This window comes from Cryptomeria japonica, chromosome 6 (assembly GCF_030272615.1).
Source record: "Cryptomeria japonica chromosome 6, Sugi_1.0, whole genome shotgun sequence".
NCBI lineage: Eukaryota > Viridiplantae > Streptophyta > Pinopsida > Cupressales > Cupressaceae > Cryptomeria > Cryptomeria japonica.
In genome coordinates, this window is record NC_081410.1 from 657,212,157 (window position 1) to 657,224,188 (window position 12,032).

The window sequence follows — 12,032 nt, forward strand, 5'->3', positions numbered from 1 at the left end:
GTCCTGTCTAATTATTTTATCCTAAGTCTTCTATTAATTAAATAAATCTTTATTTATTTAATTAATTCATTTATCCTCTTCTAAGCCTTTCCTCATTTAAATAAATACTTTTATTTATTTAAATTGTCCTTTTCCTAAATTAAATAAATATTTTATTTATTTAATTGATCTCACTTCCTCTATTAATTAAATAAATCTTTATTTATTTAATTAATTCATTAGCCTTTTTTACCCATGACACATTTCATTCATCTCTTAATTCTTTTACCTACCCCCTTTATCATTTAATTATCTCCTCTACCTATCCTTTAATCCTAGCCGGTCATTTATCTTTACACCTCTTAATCCTATCCCTCCATTTCCTAAAGTGTCTTCTATATAAGAGGATACTCTCCTTCATTATCAACCCTAATCATCTAATTGTCTAATCACCTAATGACATGTAATCAAGCCTTCTTGTGATCAAACTATCAACCACAATCGGTTCTTTGTTGAGCTATTGTGCACACATAAAATCTGGGAGCAAATATATCAAACAAGATCAATGGAGATAGGAAACAATGGAGATTGAAACCCTACTTGACATGTGAATGGTAATATTATTTTATTTTGTTTATTTGCATGGTCCTAGGTATCTCTATTGGTATTGGTGACTGTTTCATTGTTAGACTAGGGTTTTGTGGTTGATCCTTGTTAGTCTTTCAATATTATTGTTTCCATTATTCACTTTTCACCATATACAATTATAACCTTGTGGGGGATGTCTATACCACCATTAGAGGCCACGAACTCTTCATGTTCCATTACCACAGGCGAAACAATCCTCAACCAATATGCAACCCATGGAGGTTAAACTTAGGAAAACTTGTTGTTCCTAATGTTTATATCAATGTAGACATATTGAAACTATTGGCACAACATTATGACTCCAAGAAGAGGGCAATTTGCAACATAGAGGGTAAGCCCTGTTTCCATGTGTCAAGAGAAGCAATCTCTGAGGTGTTCAATCTGATTGGGATCTATGAATACCCCGTTGTCCTTAAAGACTTGGTGAAATAATATCATAGAATGGATACCACCTACATAGTGTGGAGGCTACCCCTTCAGATGCTCAATCTTGATGCACCACTGGAGGCAGAGGATGGACATGGATTCCACGTAAACCTGTTTAAAACCTATCTTAGGTATACATACTATTTAGTTGGCTTGGTCCTTGGTCTCAATACCTCGGATTTCATGATGATAGAATCCATGGTGATTGCAGAGGACATTCAATGCCTTAATGCTAGAGATTGGGATTTTGCCACATTCATTGCTAAACAAATTGATTTGAGCCTTCTTGCCATGAATAAGGATACATCTAATTTTTTTTTCCACATTATTCTTTGTTGATGCACATAATATTATTCTATGGCCAAGATCTAGGCATCTAGCCTAAGGAGATGAGAATCAAACAACTTGATAATGATAGCCAGCCTTTGCCAGTCCATTTATGGACTTCAGTATGGGATTGTAGATTTGTCAGATCAAATTATATTCATTTTGAGGATTATTTTGTCAAACGTTTTTAAAAATTCTATGATCACCCATGCGGCTTCACAATCACAAATGAGGTCAAAAGGTTCCTAAGGCCTACAGACTTTGGGGGACCTTAGACAGTCAAATATAATTGGGGTGATTGGTATTGTTTCTCAAATGTGGAAATGATTAGGGTTTTTGGTTTTGAGGATTCTGCATTTATGTTATATAAGATAGTGCCCAACATGATAGCTTATTTGGAAATTATTAGACAAATGGGAATTTCCAATCACACACACTTGAGAAAACATGACAAACAGGATTTTATTCCAGGGACTGTATGAATTGGTGAATTTACTATCACTAGGAAGGAAGGATAAGAGCTCACACTGAATAAATTAGCCCATTACAACATGAAGCTAGGTGCACAGAGAAAAGGGTTTGACCTTGAAGGATACATTAATGTTGCAAGGAAAAAGAAAAAGCTTGGTGATTATGCTCATATCCCATTATGGAGGGATGATTTGATAAGGAACCTGGATGAGAAGGAGGCTGAACTGGCCATTGACAATCACAACAGAGAGATGAAGCAGAAGATGAGAAACACGAAGGATTGATGTGTCGTCATCAAGAAATGAAGAATCATCATCAAGTGATGATGAACTCTCCTTTGAGCAACTCTCTAAAATAATTATTGAAGAACATGTGTCTCTTGTTAGGGATCCAGAGGAAGAGGTTCCAATTTAAGAGGATTTGAGGCAGCTATGGACTATAAAGATTTTGTTTCAGATAATGATTTTGTAAAGTCTTTAGAATTTAAAGCTTTTTAATATAAGATAAAGGGTAAAGCAGTCAAGGAAGATGCAGGAGAGGTGAATGACTCCAATGAAAATCAGCTGTTGGTCACCTTGAAAGGTGTAGTTGAGCAAGAAATGAGTCAGATGACCCCTGAAAGAGGGAGGAAGCTACTTGAGGATGCATGTGTATTGATATTTCCTGGATGGGATTTAAATTCAGCTTTGGTGTTTGATAGTTTCCTCCATGATATTGGTGCTAAACATAAATTATCTCCAGAAGGTGTAACCCAAGTGTATATGGGTTCCATCTATTATCATGATGAAGATTCCATGCTAATTTGGTCTCTCTACACTCCACACAAGAAACCAATGATTATTGATACTCAGAAAGGTTTTTGGCACATCATGACAATGAAGGTAGGAGAGACAGATCCAATTGTCATTGTTGATCTAGGTGTTAATGTTGCCAAGCTCAATAAAGCCCAAATTTAGTTGTTGTTGAAAGATAATGAGTTTGGTAGGCTAGAGAACATCAAATTGAGTAAAGAAATTGATTGTTTAAAGGAATTACTAAAGAAAAAAGAGCCACAAAATTGTTAACACAAGGTGAAAGCTCAAAGCCACAGACTAAATCTAGCAAACTTAAGGAAGAAATTTTCTAGCTCCAAGCCCAACTGGAAAGTGTCAAGACTGAGACACTATCTACATTTGTTCAAAAATGATTTATCAAATAGATGGTATGGATGGATAAATATTGGGAAATGTACTCAAAGAACTAGTCGGCCATTGAGGAGAATGGAAGGTTAGAGAAAGGACTTCATGACAGGCTTGAGAGCTCCAAGGAAAAGATGAGGTGAATTCAGATGCTGCCAAATACTGTGAAGGATTGATTAAGGCACATGGAAAGTATCTAGAAGTGTTAAGATTAGAAGGTGTTGATTTTATAAGTGATGGATCAAATGGAATCCTACCCTTTCTCAATGAAGATGGAGAATAGGAAGAAAAGATGGATTGGATTCGAGAGTGTCAACATGTACTCAAAGATGCTATGAAGGCTACCAAAGGTGGAGATACTGACAAGGTGGTGGATTTCATTAAGAACATGGTGACAATGGAGATTGAAGCAAGAGATACAATACACGACTGTGACACCCATTACAACAAGGAGTATCTTGACCATTTGACCAAAGCACACTTGTGCTTAACTAGATAATCATTAGGTTCCTTTTAAGTTAATTTTTAGTTTATTTTCAAGAGACTCTTTTAAAGGGTGTGACCCTATGACATGTTATAAATATTTGATGTAAGCATTTGCAAAAAAAGGGGAGAAGTTACAAGTTAGTTGGACATTATCAACAATTTCATGTTTCAAAGAGAAGACTTTTATTTTCAAGATAATATATTAACCCCAGTTCTCTTATTTGCACTTGTGCTATGGATATTTTCATTTCAAGTAAGTTCTCTATTGTTATTGTGTATGGTTGATGATAGCTTCTCTAAATCTTTATGTGAAGAAATTGTATGCTACTTCATAGTTTGATCATCAAGATACATCTGAGAATCGTGTGGCCTATTATGTTTTGTTTAATTGGTCTTTCAAAAGGAAAGTTAAATTCAATTAAATTAACTGGGAAGAATATCATACAGTTATATGACATTGGGGGTTGGGTAGTTGACAAATCCGTCCAAAGGAAGGTTTAAAAATTGTCTTTCAGAGTTATACGTAGGGCTTGCAAGTGAATGACTCTACTGCCCAAAGGAAGTAAGACACCCGTCTTTTAAAATATTGTTAGTTCTCTTATTCAAATTTATGTTATGGATGCTTTCATTTCGAATTAGTTCTTTGTTACAATTATCTATGGTTGATAATTGTTATCTTAAATATTTGTGTGAAGATTTTATGTTATAGATGCAAGTTAGATCATCTACACTTTTTAAGATTTTAATACTTTTCAGCAGTGAAAGACTTATTTTTTGGAGTAATACAATACTGGTACTTTTCTATTTGTGTTTGGAAGATTCTTTCATTTGGACTAGTTCTCTATTGTTTCTTTTCAAGCAATTGAAGGCAATGAAAAATTGGTGCAGGAGCACCTAGGACTTAGGCTTATAGTCTTTCTCAATTTTGGCTTGTACTGACCTTAGCCAAGTTAGGTACTTAATAAGGACTCCAAGAGGGTCTAAAGAGTGAGTGTGATGAGTCAAATGTAGGCCTAGTTTGAGTTAGTTTCTTCTTACGTTTGCATTTTGTGCATAAGTAGTGGTTTGAGTAGGAAATTGACCTTCTTGATGATCAAAAGTGGAAAAAATTGGTATAAGAATTAGAGAGGTTTAGGATAGTCTTAGGAATGCTTTAAAAGTCATGAGTAATTACTTAGCATGGGTTTCATAGGTTAGAAGGGCAAAAAGTGCAAAGTTACAAAAGTTGTCATGACAACTTTTGAAAGTTGTCATGACAATTTTTGTCCTAAAATGCTTAGCGATGGAGTTAGGGATAGAAAAAAGCCATAGAATGAGTACACATGTGGGGAAGACTATAAAAAATTCCTCTTGCATGGTTACCAAGGTTGGAGTTTTGTTTTTGTATGATCAACAATCTGAAACTACTCATTTTCGGACTATTTGTCACTATTTTGGCTTATTTTGCTCATAATGTGAATACAAATGGATTGAATCCATTGATATAGTAATGGATTGAATTTCTTTGGTTTATTTTAGATTCATTTAAAGCTTTGTAGTTAGTGTGTGTTAGTATTTTCATAGTTTTGTTTGCAAACAACTAGTTTTGGCTTGTATATAGCAATTTTGTGTAAAATGGTTGCCCCATGAATCCCTCCGTGCTACCAGCACAGCCTATTGGGAAATGAAAGGAAATGAATTTTAAAGTGTACATATGCAGGGAGAAGTTCTGGAGATGAATATTGATATGATTGTCACCTTGTTCTAGGCGAGTCCAGGAGCAACCTGACTAGAGAAGACAGGGTGAAATTGGAGTGTAAAGTGTAGGGGTGAATATAAAACCACTTTTGGAGGGCTCCATGAAGTTCATATAGAGTTTCCAATGCAAGGAGAAGCCTCGAAAAGACCATTTGATGCCCATTTCACAAACTTGACTAGTCACTGCCGGTTAGAAGGCCTAGAAACCCTTCAAAACCCTCATTTTTGGGTTAGGGCATTGTACGGTGGGTTGAGAAACCAAAACTACTAAAAACACTTGGGGATAGGTGTATCATTGAAGAATATAAAACATTGTTGTAGAGTCTTTTGGACCATTTTCCTCTAAGCCCTAGAAAACCGGATTTTGGAGGCCTAATAAGGCTCATTCCTTGTAGCCCTTCTCTAGGCAAAATGGTGAAATCGGTAAGAAAGCTAATGGATGCAAACCACAAATGGAACCAAATGGTATTCAAATCATGTTAGAAGTCACCTCCATACCTCTGCAACAACTCACAATAGTAGGAGGTAAAATTGACAAATTGAGGTCAAGACATCAATGATGAGTAAGTGGGAAACACCTTGAAATGGTAGGGTTCCTAGTTAAACACTTGATGCAAACACCTTGAGATTGACAAGAAGAAATATATAGAAGAGATTGAAAAGGACTTGGAGGTATTAGAGCATAGCTAGACCTAGAGAGTTGGTGGAATTGAGCAACACCAACTAGGTGAAGTGTGAGCAAGCTAGGTGAACCCCATCAAAAATGTATTAAAATTAAACTCCATATCCATCTTATAATTACCTCTCACTTTCCTCAATCTACCTTTCCCCATTAGGTACTCCCCTTTGAATTTTTAAATGGAGTTGGGATCCCAAATGCAATATGTATGGATCTTTGCAAGGAACTTAGGCAGATATTCAGTAATGTACACCATGGTCTGGTATAACATATATCCCTCCACCATAGAACCCTCAAGATGTGCTCTTTGTCTAACCAAAGCCTTCAAAAATTTCAAGTGCCTCTCAATCATCCACATTGACCTTGTGTGTACAGGTCCAAACAATTCAATCTCCTCAACTTGGTGTATGAGGTAGTGTTCTTGTGCATTGAAAAATGTCAAAGATAGACACTTTTACATTTCACACATTAGACGAGGATTTTTTCTCTTCCAAAAAATTATATCTTCTTTATGGATTTATTTAGATGACAACCATCTACAAGTGATTCAAGGTGCAAATAAATTAATGAGATTTAACAAAATTATACAATATATTACATAACAAGTAAAACAAATGGCAAATATAAGATCTATACAACGAAATGAACAAATATCGCTACTTACCTCGTGTATTTTCAAAGATCATATATAACTTGCTTGACATTGTTGTCAAATTTATCTGGGAGAGATAGAGGTAGAACGTACTAAACAAATGGCAAATATAAGATCTATACAACGAAATGAACAAATATCGCTACTTACCTCGTGTATTTTCAAAGATCATATATAACTTGCTTGACATTGTTGTCAAATTTATCTGGGAGAGATAGAGGTAGAACATACTGCAATGATTTTGAAATGATCTTTTCATTATTTTTCCAAAACTAGTAAACATAATACACTAAAAAGTACATGTAGTGTATATATATATATATTTATATATAATATACTAGAATAATTACCTTAATGAAGGTATGCCAATCATGTGTTTTCATCCCTGACCCAAATTCACCTTTCTTTGTTATGATATTGTTTATGTTTGCTGTAAATCTTGTGGGAAATCAAACTTTTCGTATGACTTCTTTTATAGCATTTCTTTTCTGCTCCGTTAATAACCAAGGAAGGGCGCTTATATTAATTTGGTCTCCATCGCTATTTAATTGAATGACATTTTTCATTGCATGATTGGCTTCCTGAATGTCACTACGAATTTTGACAATTTTTTCTTTGTCATGCCTTCCATCCAATATTTTCCATAACATTTTTGTTATATTCTTTCTGATATGCATTGTATCAAACAAATGCATAATTTGTAGCTGCTCATAGTAGGGCAACCTACTAAATTGTCTGGGATAACTTTTAAGTCCCTATGGAAGTCGGCCACTAATGCCTTGACGATCTTCATGAAGCATATAAATTAAACAAATTAACAACGACAATCATTGTCAATCACAACATGAGTAAACAAAACACAATATAAAAATATAAATTCCAAACATATCATATATGATAGATAAACAATTTAATCTGATGTATAACGTTGACGATTAATTCTAAATTATATTCCAAACTCGATAGGCGAGGTGTCATTCTTCGTGGTTTTGATGTAGTCTCTTCTTTCCCATTGAAAAGATGTTTTTCAGTAGTTTGATACTTATGATTTCTGTGGAGGAAGTGCCTATGTTAGAGTATTCGGGTATTTACTTGATTAATTAAACAATATTTGTTTAATTATTTAAGTTCCCTTTATCTCTTTTACACTTAAGCTAACTTTAGGTGCATATAATTAATTATTATGTGCAAACCTAGGTTTTCCCTTTTAGGGCTTCTTGACCTATTAAAGGTTGAGTTCTTTCTTTTCATTGTATGAAGAAGGATTATTATTGACAATACATTTTGGAGATTATTGAGCTCTCATCTTTTGGAGCATGTTTTTCCTGTGTATTCTTTCCTTCTGTGATTTGCTTCATTGCTTCTCCTTGTAACAGGTTTTTCAGCTTGCAGAGATTATTTGGGCTCCTGTGGTGTTGTATTTTCTCATCTCCTATAGCCTATACTCATCAAACACCTTCTTTCCTAAACTTGTTGAATGACAAGATTTCATCTTTGGACCACATACTGGACATGGAACTTTTACCTTTGTTTGAAGACATGCAAGATCATATATAATTGGATTAAATATGTCAATTTTATAATTATATATAATGAATAGATTATTTTAAAAAAATGCTTGATATCTACTTCATAAAAATTTAAAATATCGTTAAAGTGCAGTCGAATGATATAACATACCACAAAAATGTGTTAGCCCTGGGGCATCATGAATTGTCCATACAAGCATTGCATGGAATTGAAATTGTCTTTGTCCTATTGGTCTTGAGACATCATACATAGTGATGCCATTCCATAACTTTAGTAACTCATCGATAAGAGGCTCAATATATACATTCATATCTTTAACTTGCAGTACTTACCTAGTTGAATGAACATAAACATTACATAATTATTGATGCTCTAAAAAAAGGATTAGTGGACAACAAAGAAATCATGTTAGTAAACTTTCAACCACAAGCATAACATGAAAATGAATCCATTTCAAAGCATATCAAGAAAGATAAATAACAAAGAAAAGAGGAAAGACAACAAAGAAACTAGACAACTCTAATCCCTCCTCCCTACGCTTGATGATGTTGGCTCTTCCTTGTTCCTCTCCTCTCCAAGTCCCACATGAGTGTAGCTCTCAACTTTTAGCACTATCCATGGATGTCATATGGAGATTCAAGATGGTTGTAAAAATGAAAACAAATACTTATGCAAGTGTAAATGATTTTCTATGAGAAAGCTCCTAATTAATGTCTATGTGAATCGTAGTATAATAACAATGCAAAATGCTTCCCTTTTTTTCTTGAGAAATGAGGTCCTTTTATAGGGAAAAATGTTGATTGAATGGCCAAGATTGAGTGGGCTTGTGAAGGGCTAGGATTGATGGGTTTGTGATCCATGTGATGGCTTTCAACCCAATCCCATGATGACAAGTGCCAACATGAGATGGCTTGAGAGGAGAGGGAAGAAGCATTAAATGCTTGAGATGACATGGAGGTTACCCTAGGAGGGTTTGGTTAGGCTTGAGTTAGTGGATAAAGCTTTCATCCAAGGGTAATTCCTTTTATCCAATGGATAAACTCTTGTGCAAGAGTTAATGGGGATAACCATGGCCAAAGCAATGAATGCTTGAAGAGACCCATGAGTTAAATGAGGGTTGAGTTAGAGGAAAAGCCTCTAAACATGTGGGTAAATTGAGTTAACCATTAATGGTTATGTAAGAGCCATAAAGGCTTTGAAAGACTTTGGGGGTTAACTTGTTGAAGTATAAATGCCTTTAATGCATTTCAAAGACTTTGAGGCATTTTTGAGAAGTGACCTTTGTTTGGGAATGTGCAAATGATTAGAGAGGGCGATTAGGCTAATTAGAGGGGGGTTAGAAGAATTTAGAAGGAAGTTAGAGGGCAAGTGGGTTTGGTGGGTGAGAGAAAATAGGATTTTATCTATTTATTGGTGCAACTTGCATTTGTAGGAAAATGCAAGTGGGGTGGGATTTTAAATAAATATTGATTTGTTTAAAAGGGGAATTTGATTTGTGTTTTTAAATAAATGTTGATTTATTTAAATGAGAGGAATGAGGGAAATTAAATAGATTAGATTTATTTAATAACTGGTTTATAGATAGGGATTTTTAATTTAAATAAATTTATGTAATTATTTAATTAAAATAGCAGAATGGGGATTGAATGAATTAATTAAATATGAATTTAATTAATAGAGGAATATTTGTGTATCAAATAAATATTAAATATTTATTTAATTTAGTGGACAGATTTATGTGTCTATAATTATTATTATAACCATTTTACTGCAATATATATAAATTAATGTACATGACTATTAAATAAAAAAAAAATGTCATTATGCAACAAGTAAGACAAATGAGATGCTACTACATTAAAGAAAATTGATGTAAACAAATACTTGGAGAAATCATTGCCAACATTATGTGCTCCCTCTTTATTGACATCCATGGAGGAATGTTATTGTTGATAACAAAAATAGGCCACACTAAGTAAATAGATCTCAGCTCTCCAAATAGATTGACACCATCTGCTACCAATGAAAGCCCGAGATTACGAGGTTCTTCTTTAAAGTGTGGTCATTTTTCCTCCATGTCCCTAAATGCATAACCATCCATAGGCATTCGAAGAATGTCATCTCCCTTCTATTCCATGCATGGTAATCCATAAATTGCGCTAAGGTTTCGCACCTAAATAATCGTTGCATACATGGAATAATGGGAATAAAAAGAAGAACCTTACGAGACACCTTTTTTGTTAGTTGATCTGATCGATATCTATTGATATGACATTCTGGGCATTCTGTTTCAAATTTATGTTGTTTATGATATATAATATGATCATTGGGACATGCATCTATTGCTTGATACTCCATTCCAATATCTTTCATAATGGCAGATAAATCTCGATATGAGAGAGGTAAAATATTTGATGGTGGTAACAAAAATTCACCTATCAATCTACAACAAAAAAAACAATTTGTTAATATAAAGAATATTAATGGTACATATTTCATCCTTTATTAACTAGTGATGAACTAACAATAAAAATAGATGAAAAAAGATGACATATATGACATACCTTAACATCCATGAGATTGCTATGTTGGATAAACCATTCATAACTTTCAAGTTCAACACCAACAATACAATAGAGAGAAGAGTTGTTTGGGAGCCTTCATAAAGGGGCTTGTATGCCTTCTCAATTACAACTAAATCATGATCATCATCAAAGTCATCTCGATCATCATGATCAACTGTACCACTAAATATGTCATGGATCAATGTACTTGTACCATCATCCTCAACTATGTTTTCTGGCGCATGATCATCTTCTTCCATAGGATCATTAACTTCATCTTCGATATTCACAACACCATGATCCTCCGCTTGCAAAATTGCATTCTTCAGGTTGTGATAATCCATATCATGTGTCCTAGGGCGCCCCACATTTATAATAATGATCAACACAAATAAACCATGATCATGATCAATTGATTTTTTGTATATATAAAAAATGTTAAAACGATATAAACATTTACAAATTCAATCAATATAAAGACATACAATGAACATCTTACCAATGGACGATAATCATGCCCCCCTTCAACGTGACCATGTTGCCTACAATGTTTCTCAGTTGTTGTGATTAAAAGTCTTCTCGTCTTTAAGCCCTTGCAATTATTGCAAGGACAATAACATTTCCCATCACCCTTTATTTTCAATCTAGCCCACAATCTAGCAATTGTCTCTTCATTTTGTTCTAAAATAATATTATTTGACATAATTTTTCTTTACCAAGCTCCCAAGTATATGCAAATTTGATTACAATGGATCAAGTTGAAGAGTCAGCCACATAAGTGCATACATTTAATTTGACAAAAGGTACACGACCCTCAAACCTGTTAAAATCCCCTAATAAGAGTCCAAAATCCCAAGCACGGTTACTTATAAATGCTTTTTGACAAGTATTAGCCGCACTGGGTCAATTATAGATAAATTATCGAAATCAATTTTATTTATCAAAAAACATTCATCGGAACCCCGACGAATGCTAACCATATACCCGTCAGTCCACAAATTAAGGCGGCGCTAAACATACACCCATCGACCCACAAATTTAAGGTAATGCCGAAATAGTGACGAAAACCACGGAGCGTCACAAGTTCGACAAACATCAAGAAAAAATGAAAAAAAAAATTAAAATTTTGGATTAAATACACAGGTACTTGATGATACAGATAATTATTGGAATTTCATCGGATTTTCCAGTCAAATGAGTTAGTGAGGGTACTTAAGAGATAATGTTGCTACAGTATGGCCTTGAATGTTCCAGTGATTTGGGAAGAAAAATAGGAGCATGCCTAGCATAAACTGGCCTACCTGAATGGTTCATGCCCATGACACTTTTTGCAACTTTTTAATAATTTTTTGCAA